General features: G+C 41.0%; 1 long non-coding RNA gene across 2 annotated transcripts in view; it reads right to left on the reverse strand.

The window, feature by feature from the left end:
• The window catches only part of LOC117977182 (uncharacterized), a 35,147-nt gene extending 25,745 nt beyond the window's left edge, over window positions 1-9,402 (reverse strand). For both annotated transcript variants that reach the window (XR_010111007.1, XR_004668174.2), the window contains exon 1: window positions 9,035-9,402. This is a non-coding gene — a long non-coding RNA (uncharacterized LOC117977182). The remainder of the gene's footprint in view (window positions 1-9,034) is intronic.
• Window positions 9,403-11,295: the final 1,893 nt, after the last annotated feature.

Consider the following 11,295-nt stretch of genomic DNA (forward strand, 5'->3'; position numbering starts at 1 on the left):
TAAAAATTTTGAAATGTAATTTACACATGATTGTTTTAAACAACAGAAAGGAAGCCTATCAGCTGGTAGTGAGAGCTTCCCTAGACAAAATTTTCTACCAAAGAGTCAGGGCTGATGAAGACTTACGCAGATATGATTATTTGTAGGAAGCTGTCTCTCAGTGCAGCAGAGTGGAGGAAAGAGACCTTGCTTCGGGAATAGCCCTGAAGCTGCCTTTTTGTGGGCTGGAAGGATAAATGCAAATCTGTTTCACCAGGAAACTTCAGAGAAGATGAAGTAAGATATAACCAGGAGATTAGTTAGCACAGGTAAGGGAAAAATGGGAGAGAAAAATAAATCACAAAAATAAAGACTCCAGTGAGAAGTACAAAGAAAAAAAAATCTGTGCCGAATAACACAGTAGCAGACATGGAAGATAGGATTAAGAAAAGTGAGCAAAATATAACGTAAAAGAATGAAGAGTTAAGAAAGATTAGAGAGAAATGACATATGGAAGACCAACAAGGCAATCTAAGGCACATATAGTTCATCTCAAAATATGAGAAAATATAATATGAGAAAATGTTAGTCATAACAACATTGAATTTAAAACTTGAGAAAGCATTCTGTCTTTCACTGTTAAATATTACCATTGATGTAAAAATATTATAGTAAAATTATTTTACTTTTAAGATAAAGAATCCTTTGGAAATCTTGGTTAAAAAAATTAATCTTTAAGGGAAAAGGCATCAGACCAGCCTCAGACACCCTCACAGCAACATTATATGCTAGAAGCAATGCCTACAAAGTCCTCAGGGAAAGAAAAGGTAAAACAAAAATTTTAAACAAAGTCAAGCAATCAATTAAGTATGCAGTGAACAGACAGACATCTTGGCATGCATTCATTAAGGATTATGAATTCCATAATCCCTTAAAAAATTATTATAGGCCAAATGTCAGCAAACCAAGAGATGACTGGAGAAAATACAGCACATTCACTGTCAATGAAATGATTTAATTATAAGACTAAGACTAAATCAAATGCCAATCAAACCCAGAAAATGTAGGAGTAACATAGTAACATTCAGGAAAGGAAGGAGGAGAAAGATGAAAAGCAATGTAAATATACTGATTACCTTTAGAACCAGATGTCAAAGATATTATAAATCAAATAAAGCAAGTATTAGAAGTAAAGATATATTTAAAGCTTCAAAGATTAACACTGAGACAAGTTACGTGGTAAGCAACTACAGTTTTGGATGCTGAAGAGGAGGAAAAGGAGAAGGGAGTGGGAATTATTACTTTCACTGTTTCTTATAGTAAGGAATAGTCATGAATTGTACAGATGTAATAAATCATGGCACATCCATACAATGGAATGATATGAAGCTGTTACAAACATAGAGGCTGCTCTACATGCATATATATAATTTACAAAATTTTAAAGAGAATAGTGTATAAGAAGAACAAAGAATGTATGTATATAAGTTTGTATACATACACTGGTATAGACTCACAGGCAGGCTAAATAAGGCACAGGAATATAATGCTTCCCTCTCAGAACTTGAAGTCTTGGGGAAAGGCAGTCTTTTTCTCTGTATTCCCCCCAACCCCACCACCCCCCTGTTTTTTTGAGATGGAGCTCAGGCTGAAGTGCAGTGGCACAATCTTGGCTTACTGCAAACTCTGCCTCCCAGTTCAAGCGATTCTCCTGCCTCAGCCTCCTGAGTAGCTGGAATTACAGATGCCCACCATCACGCCCAGCTAGTTTTGGTATTTTTAGTAGAGACAGGGTTTCACCAAGTTGGCCAGGCTGGTCTTGAACCCCTGACCTCAAGTGATCTACCCACCTCGGCCTTCCAAAGTGCTTGGATTACAGGCGTGAGCCATAGCACCTGGCCATACCCCTTTTTATTGATACATAATAATTGTACATATTTATGGGATAAATATGATACTTTGATACATGCATACAATGTGTAATGATTAAAGCAGAGGAAATTGGATATCCATCACCTTAAACATTTATCATTTCTTTGTATTGAGAACATTCCAAATCTTCTAGCCATTCTGGAACATACCCCTTTTTATGACTTTTGAATTTTGTATTTTGTGCATGTACTGCCTATTATAAAATGTATACTGCAGTTGTTTTGGCAGGGAAAAAATGAGTTAGAATCCTGATTTTACCCTCCAGAGTTTCACGCTCCTTTGAGGTGAGACAGATAAACAGATAACTCTTAAATAATGAGGCAAGTGCTATGAAATAAGACGGTACCAGGTGCTTTGGGGAAGTCTAAGAGGCTTAATTCCTACTGGAGGGGTTAGAGAAGCTGAGTTTTGAATGGAAAGAATAATTTAAGAGATATTTGTAAATGGTGTAGATGAATCTACTTAATAACAGACTCGAAATAAAATATGAGGCTGCTGAAGAAGCCAAATATGGAAACATCATCTTGTACCCCATAAATATATACAACTATTATTTGTCAATGAAAAATAAAACAAAAAAATAATAAAAGATTCACTGGTTCTGGTTCCAGCCACCTGGTAGATTGCAGGGCTACTTATTTTTAGTTCAGCAAATACTTTTTACCACCTCACTATATTCCAAGCACCATGTTGAACCCTGGAGATTAGAATTTAAATAAGAAACAGTCCTTTTCTTTAAGGAAGGTGAAATCTAATAATGTCATGTGGTAGATGGCAGTCATAACTTCAAGTATTCACTGCTCTCTCGATCCGTACCCTTTGCAGCACCCTCCCACTATGGGCAGGTCACTTTGCCCTATACCTAAACACCGGGCCCAACCCAGTGACTTGCTTTGGGCAAAACAAGATGGTAGCAGACACGATGCAAGCAGAGGTGTGAAATGGGCTTGGCATTGGCACTTCCTCTCTCTGGTACTTCTGCCATTACCATGAAGTTGAGATAGAATAAAGCCCTTTATGAACCAGCCAAAATGGACACATTCATTTCTGGTTGCATTAATATTATTTTGAAAGAGAAGGAAAAAGCATAAACATCACACAAATCCTTTGCTGTTAGTTATTTGTCTGCAAATCTGCTGCATTTTATAAAACACTATATATATAAGGTAAACCTGGTGGGTGCATCCACTCCAAAGAGTAAGACCTATACCACAATTTTGTGCAAAATAAAAAAGTGTACTACATCTTTGGGGCCAATTCAGCCCAGTGCCAAGCAAAAGGCTTTTCAAGAGGAGCATCTCAGCGAACACTTGGCCCATTGACTGAGTGTCCTTATGCAGTGCCCAACCTGACCTACTGTATGTGGTAGTCCTGCTTAAATTTTAGATGGGACTTTCTGGCAACCTCCGCCTCCCTGGTTCAAGCCATTCTCCTGCCTCAGTCTCTTGAGTATCTGGAATTACAGGCATGCACCACCACGCTTGGTTGATTTTGCATTTTTAGTACAGACGAGGTTTCACCTTGTTGGCCAGGCTGTTCTCGAACTCCTGACCTCAAGTGATTCACCCGCCTCAGCCTTCCAAAGTGCTAGAATTAGAGGCATGAGTCACTGCACCCTGCCAGCTCAGTTTAATAAAGTCTAGAAAAGGAACCTCTTTGAGGAAACACCTATGAAATGCAAGGAAATTTTTCTTTTGATCATGAGCTAAAATATAAGCTTCATAAAATTCTGTAAAAATTCAATTAATCTTGTCTTCTTTCTTCTGGATTTTGTTGAACTGATGTGAGTCCAATTTCTGAAAAGGAAGCTGGAGTCCCATCAGCTGGGTATGCAAACTGACCAAGTCACACAGCCTCTCGGACTTAAAATGTTCACCAACCAGCACTTTGGGAGGCCGAGGTGGGCGGATTATGAGGTCAGGAGATCGAGACCATCCTGGCTAACAAGGTGAAACCCCATCTTTACTAAAAAATACAAAAAATTAGCCAGGCGTGGTGGCGGGTGCCTACAGTCCCAACTACTAGGGAGGCTGAGGCAGGAGAATGGCGTGAACCCGGGAGGCGGAGCTTACAGTGAGCCGTGATCCCGCCACTGCACTCCAGCCTGGGTGACACAGCGAGACTCTGTCTCAAAAAAAAAAAAGTTCATCAATTAGTTGAAATGATTGGATTACTTGACCCTCTAAGTCACTTCTAGGTGGAAAACAGAAAAAAATTATTATTATTTTGGTCAGTATTAATCACAATGGCAAAATTGACTAAAAAATAATGTAAAAAATTTATTTTTGTGTGTGGGTGAAAATTTTGGGCTTCCTGAGGCATAGAGGAACAATCATTTTAACTGAATTGTGCTTTTGTTGTGATTCCAACCACATGGAGTCAGTGAAGGAAAGAAAAGAACATTGAGTCTTGTTGAGTGTGCAATTGATATTTATATTGTAAGTTAATGTATTTTTCTAATCTTGTTGCAGCATAACAGAAATGGTAGGAACGAATCATTGTATTTACAAAACTGATTTGTTCACATTTAAAGAATGGAGAGAAACATAAAACCATGCAATTAGGCCAGCAGTTGAGCAGCCTCATTAAGTACTGGGTATATTTTCCATATGCTCTGATTTCATTTTACGTAATCCTGTCATAAACAACATGTAAGTGGGAACAGTGCACTCATTTGTAAATCATATTCTGTAGGTTAAATGCTGATATCAGTTTTGAGGCTTTTCTGATTTAAATTTAACAGCACATATTCCCCACATTTCAAGGGAATGATTACTGATGTTTTGGCATCAGAAAAATACTTTAATTGTCATTTGAATTATTTGGAGTAAACCCCTTTTTATCCAGAAATATGTCATAATTTTATTTCTGTTCTTTTGAATAAAATATTTGGGAATTTACTTTACCATGACACAGAATATTCTTTATTCTCACGAAACAACCCAGTATTGAGCACTTAGTATACCACATTGTGCTAGGAATAGAGAATATGGAAAGAAGTAGTATAGTAGTACCAGGACCAGTTTTCTTTTCCTTTCCTTTTCTTTTCTCTTCTTTCTTTTCCTTCCTTCCTTTCTTCCTTCCTTCCTCTTTCTTTCTTTCTCTTTCTTTCTTTTTCTTTTCTTTCCTTCCTTCCTTCCTTCCTTCCTTCCTTCCTTCCTTCCTTCCTTCCTTCTTTCTTTCTCTCTCTCTCTCTCTCTGTTTTTTTTTTCTGACAGAGTCTTGCTCTGTTGCCAAAGCTGGAGTGCAGTGGCCACTGCAACCTCTGCCTCCCTGGTTCAAGTGATTCTCCTGCCTCAGCTTCCCGAGTAACTGGGATTACAGTTGCGTGCCACCATGCCCAGATAATTTTGGTATTTTTAGTAGAGATGAGGTTTCACTATGTTGGTCAGGCTGGTCTCGAACTCCTGACCTCAAGTAATTCACCCGCCTTGGCCTCCCAAAGTGCTGGGATTATAGGCGTGAGCCATCGTGCCCGGCCAAGACCAGCTTTCAAGGACCTTTCATGTGCACTTTTAAAAAAATCCCACAATTTTTTTTTTTACCATCAAAACAGATTGTATAAATACCTTCTATTTTATTATACAATGATATACTGCACAACAATAAAAAGGAAGAAATTACAGATACAAGCTACAACGTGAATGAATCTCCCAGACGTACTGATGAGTGAAAGAAACCAGACACGGAAGAGTACCTTTTGCATGATTTCATTTATACTAAGTTCACAAACAAGAGAAAGCAAATCTGTGGTGTTTGAATAGTGGTTACCTGTGGTGTGGTGGTGGTGGTGGTGGGGTGTGTGTGTGTGTTTGTATGTGGGAAGGATATTGACTGAAAAAGTGCATGAAGAAATTTCTGGAGTGCTATAAAGGATTTATATCTTTATTGAGGTGTGGTCACATAGATGTTTACAGAAGTAAAACTCCTCAAGCCCCCACTTAAGATTTTTGTACTTTATTGTACATATATATATATAAAATATCTCCATCACCTTCTTCATCATCATCATCCAGTCTAGTTGAACATCTGCAGTGTAATCATATCCTAAGCCTAGCTGATATATACAAAATTCTATTCTTAAGCAAGTAGTTTGGAATGGAATTAATCTTTATTTTACTTTTCTATTTTCCCTTTACACTCCAATCAATGATTAATTTAATCAAAAGTTCAGTGGGGGTTTTTTTTTTACCAGACATTACATTGCACATAAACTCAATCCTTAGGCAATTTTCTTCATTATCATTTTCTTTGGTAGTCAAAGAAAACCAAAGTTGTTTTAGTTGTTCAGTGCACAGGGGAACAAGACACAAAGTTAGGGAAAGGATACCCTGAGGTCCAGACAGCTCGTATCAGGCCTGTCTGTGTGCTGCCCACTTTTCAAAGATATATGTCTCTAATTAAGGTAAACTGGACAAATGGGCCAGTGGTGATCTCTGTCTTCCAAAGGACAGCATGCAAAAAGCTAGGTGAAAACTGTAATTAATGTGCCACTTTAAATGGGAACAAGAGATGTACTGCCCTTTGTCTAAAAGAGATACAACATGATCTTTTGCTAATACGGTTGAGACTATTCAGCTAAAGGTCCTTATTGTCACTATTATCCTTTCATATTAAGTAACAATGACAATAAGCAAGACTTTATACAAATCAAAGTAAAGAACTGGTGGCGTTTGCAGTTTGCTTTGGCTTTTCTTGTGGTGAATGTTAATTTTCATAACACAATGTTGCCAGGTAATTGATAACTAGAGTCTGCAGCTGAGCACGATGAGGTGTTCAGGGATCCACATTCTAGAGAAAGTCTTCAAAATTGGTCTAGGCATCCTCCTTGCTGCAGAAACAGCTCCATCTTACTTGCCTTCCTGTTGGCCAACCCATTAGCCTGGCTGGGATGGGCAATTTTCTCTATTTTCTCTGGGCTTCCAGTAGATACTCTAGAAGGCTCTTCAGCTTAACTTTCTTGCAGATGCCTCACCCAACAGGGTGGCCTACCTAGCATGTGAGACCCAGCATTGAGATGCTCTAGACTGGACCACCATGAAGAGAACTGTGGAGCCCGGGAAAAAAGGAGAACCTGGGGTTGGAATTCCAGAAGGACCTTCCAAGGGCCTCCCTTATTATCTCCATGGCAGAGAGCTTGCATTGCACTCCTGACAGAGTGTGTCCCTGATATCCTAGCCAGAGAAGCAGCCACAGTGAACCAAGAGAAGGCCATAATGGCTATAGGTCAAAGGTAGAGACACTGGCCTTTTCTTCTTGCTGCCCAACATGCTGGCGGAACTAGGCCTTGAAGGGCAAATGGCAGGGTTGGGGAGGGTGGCTGGGGAAGGGCAGCGGGTAGGAAAATGTTTAAATGCCAGATCCTATGCCACTAACCTTCCACTTCAAGAATTAAGGCACGTAGTAGGGCCTGCAATGGGACAGGGAGAAGACAGAAGACTGAATTTAAGTTGAGTTTGAAGGTGAAGGTTTAACCTGATGATATGGTTTGGCTGTGTCCCCACCCAAATCTCATCTTGAATTGTAGTTCCCACAATTCCCACATGTTGTGATAGGGACCCGGTGGGAGGTAATTGAATCACGGGGATGGGTCTTTCCTGTACTGTTCGCCTGATAGTGAATAAGTCTCACGAAATCTGATGGTTTTATAAAGGGGAGTTCCCCTGCACAAGCTCTTGACTGCCACCATCCATGCAAGATGTGACTTTGCTCTTCCTTGCCTTCTACCATGATTGTGAAGCCTCTGCAGCCATGTGGAACTGTGACTCAATTAAACCTCTTTCCTTTATAAATTACCCAGTCTTGGGTATGTCTTTATCAGCAGCATGAAACAGACTAATACACTTGGTCTGAGTTTTAATGCTAAAAAGTGATAAACTCTGCCCTAGTGGACCCACTGCTATATCCTTAGAATAGGCTGCTTTTCCTACCCTCCCTCCTATAGGCATTCTTAATGCACATCTTCCTAAACCATCAATCAGATCATGTCATGACCCTGTTTAACATCTTCCAATGGGTTCATGACACACCCAGACTAAAGTCCAAAGTCGTTTCTGTGACCTTACATGGTCTGGCCCCCTGCTGCCTCTGTGACCCCACTTCTGCTCACTCCATGTCTTGCTCTGCCACTCTGGCCTCCTTTCATCCCTTGGACATGCCAAGCATATTCTCATCTGAGAGCCTTTGCTGGTCTCGCTGCTGGAAACACTGTTCTCTAGATATTAACATCTCTCATTCAGCTTCCACTCAAATGGCCTTAGAGTGGCCATCTCTGACCCCTATCTAAAACAGCTGCCTCTCTACCTCATCTCAGGGAGCCTTCTTTTCACCATGGTTCTTAGTAACATTGAGTAAAACTACTCAATGTTTTACATATATATATATAGAGAGAGAGAAAGAGACAGAGAGATTATATATATATTTACTTATATAGGTTATAAAACACTACTTAGCACTACTCAATGTTTTATATATATATATATATATATATATTTTTTTTTTTTTTTTTTTTTTTTTTTTTGAGACAGGGTCTCACTCTGTTGCCCAAGCTGGAGTGCAGTGGACATGACCTTGGCTCACTGCAGCCTCCACCTCCCAGATTCAAGTGGTTCTCCCACCTGAGCCTCCTGAGTAGCTGGACTATGGGCGCATGCCACCATACCCAGCTAATTTTTGTATTTTTTGGTAGAGTTGGGGTTTTGCCATGTTGGCCAGGCTGGTCTCGAACTCCTGACCTCAAGTGATTTGCCCACCTTGGCCTCCCAAAGTGCTGGGATTATAGGCATGAACCACCACACTCGGCCCAATGTTATATATTTTTAATATGCTATTGTCTATCTCCTGTGATAGTATCTAAGTTTCTTAGGGGCAATTATTTTTGTCTCTTGCTTATTTTAGTATCCTGGCCAAAGAGTAGTGCCTGGCACATAGAAGGTTTCAAAAAATTTGTTCAATGGGCCAGGCACAAACCTGTAATCCAAGCTCAATCCTTTGGCTCAAACCTGTAATCCGAGTACTTTGGGAGGCTGAGGCAAGAGGATCATGTGAACCCAGGAGTTCACAACCAGCCTAGGCAACATAGTGAGACTCTGTCTCTACAAAAAAATAAAATAAAAAAATTTACCAAAGTGTGGTAGCGCACGCTTGTAGTCCAAGCTACTGGGAGTGCTGAGGTGGGAGGATCACTTGAGTCCCTGGGTTTGAGGTTGCGGTGATGATGCCACTGCACTCCATCCTGGGCAACAGAGTGAGACCCTGTCTCGAAAAAAAAAAAAATTGAATGAATGACCATCTAATACGTCATCAAAGGCAGGGTAAGGGAATTTAGAATTTGGATTGAATTTAAGATTTAGAGAAAAAAATTATTTAATGTTTATACCTAACTGAGTTGAGATTCCTTAATAAACACATTATTAGATTGAAGACTTAACAGTAACAACAAAGATTACTGTGACTTGGTTTACCAATATATAAAATGAAAGATAGGCTTAATCTACACAACTTTGAACTCTAAGGCAGGAGGGCTAGTTTTATGGAATCTGATGTGTGTGATAGATTTTAAAAACAAAATACTACTCTATTTTGTGTCTCCTTTTATCAAAATTGAAGTTGATTTCTCCATGTTTTGAATCTGGGCATGGCCATGTGGCTTGCTTTGGCCAGTAGAACATTAGCAAGCAGAGGTATAAAATGCTATTTTAAATTGGGGCTTTCCTTCTTTTGCTGCTGGGAACTAGGAACTCACCATACGAAGAAGCCATATGGGAATACCCTGTCATCCTTGCCATCCGGATGAGGCTCCAAGCTCCGCATGTCTGCAGCTGCATGAGTAGGCCCAGGAGAACAACACTGCTCAGCTGATTTTAGCTCCAGTTACCGATTCACAGAATTGTGAGCTAATGAATAATTGTTGCTTTAGGCTACTATGTGTTGGTGTGGTTTGTTACACACTAAAGGCTAACTGATATAGTATGTTTGGGCATTATCTACTAATATTATGTTCTATTGTTAAAAACTGTCAAGACTCACAGCTTCAGCTCATCTGTCTGTGAGTGATACCTGGGGAATAGAGGAAAATATACAGGAAGCCCTGGAGAACTGGGTTTGAGCCTAGTGATGCTACTTCTTGGCCCTGTGACCTGGGGGCAAATTGCTTAACCTTTTTGAACCTTGGTTTTCTTATACATATAAAAAAAAGAACAGGCCTAAAATACTGCCCTAACCTCTTGCAACTAAAATTCTATCTAAAGACAGCAACATCAGCATGGTGTGGGAACTTGTTAGAAATGCAGAATCTCTGATCCCACCCCAGATCTGCTGAATCAAAATCTGGAGTTTAACAAGATCCCCAGGCAACTTGTATGCCCATTACACACTGCCTTATCATGCTGGAATCACTCAAAATCACCAGATCCCTTTTTTTTTTCTTTGAGACGGAGTTTTGCTTTTGTTGCCCAGCGTGGAGTGCAGTGGGGCTATCTCAGCTCACTGCAACCTCCGCCTCCCGTGTTCAAGAGATTCTCCTGCCTCAGCCTCCTGAATAGCTGGGATTACAAGTGCCCACCACCACGACCGGCTAATTTTTTTTTTTTTTTTTTTTTGTATTTTTAGTAGAGACGAGGTTTCACCATGTTGGCCAAGCTGGTCTCGAACGCCTGACCTCAGATGATCCACCCGCCTTGGCCTCCCAAAGTGCTGGGATTACAGGCGTGAGCCACTGCGCCCAGCCAAAATCACCACATCTTTAATATCCCTAACAGTGAAGAGCCACCAGCCTTTCCCTGGGATCTATCTTTCCTTTCCAATCTTGCGGGGAAACTTGGTCTGGGATATTTTTCTTGGCTTCTTCACAGGCAGACAGCTTCAGCTGCTGAGGAGCTTTTTTTCCAGGCTCAGCTAAAATTACAGCTTAGTAGTTGAGCTGGGGAGTGGTCAGTGGGGCCTCAGGTTCCTCTTGCTTAAGGATGCCCAGTTGGTTAAACTTTTGATGATTATTCCCCCCATCTCTTAGCCCTGCCTGGAAATGGCCAGGATGTGCCAGGGGAATGAGCCTTTTGCATCTACAACTGCCCCTGCCCATCAGAGCCTGGACTATTGTTTGCACACACATTCCCCCTCCATTTCTTACACTTCACGCCCCGTCTGGCCCTTTCTTTCCTCCTGGCCAGCCGGACCGGCTCAGGCGGCTGAGCATGCCTAGTGCAGCTGCGAGCATGGCCCCAGTCCCCACTGCGCAGGTGCCACGTCTCCGGGTTTTGGTGGCCGCCGGCCGGGAGAAGGAGGAGGCGGAGTGGGGAGGAGGGAGCCCTCCGGAGTCCGGGAGCAGCACGTTGTGAGGGTCCACACAAGGGTGATGCCAGACCGAACACCATTAGGGCCTGGGTG

Source organism: Pan paniscus, chromosome 21, assembly GCF_029289425.2.
Source record: "Pan paniscus chromosome 21, NHGRI_mPanPan1-v2.0_pri, whole genome shotgun sequence".
Classification (NCBI taxonomy): Eukaryota; Metazoa; Chordata; class Mammalia; order Primates; family Hominidae; genus Pan; species Pan paniscus.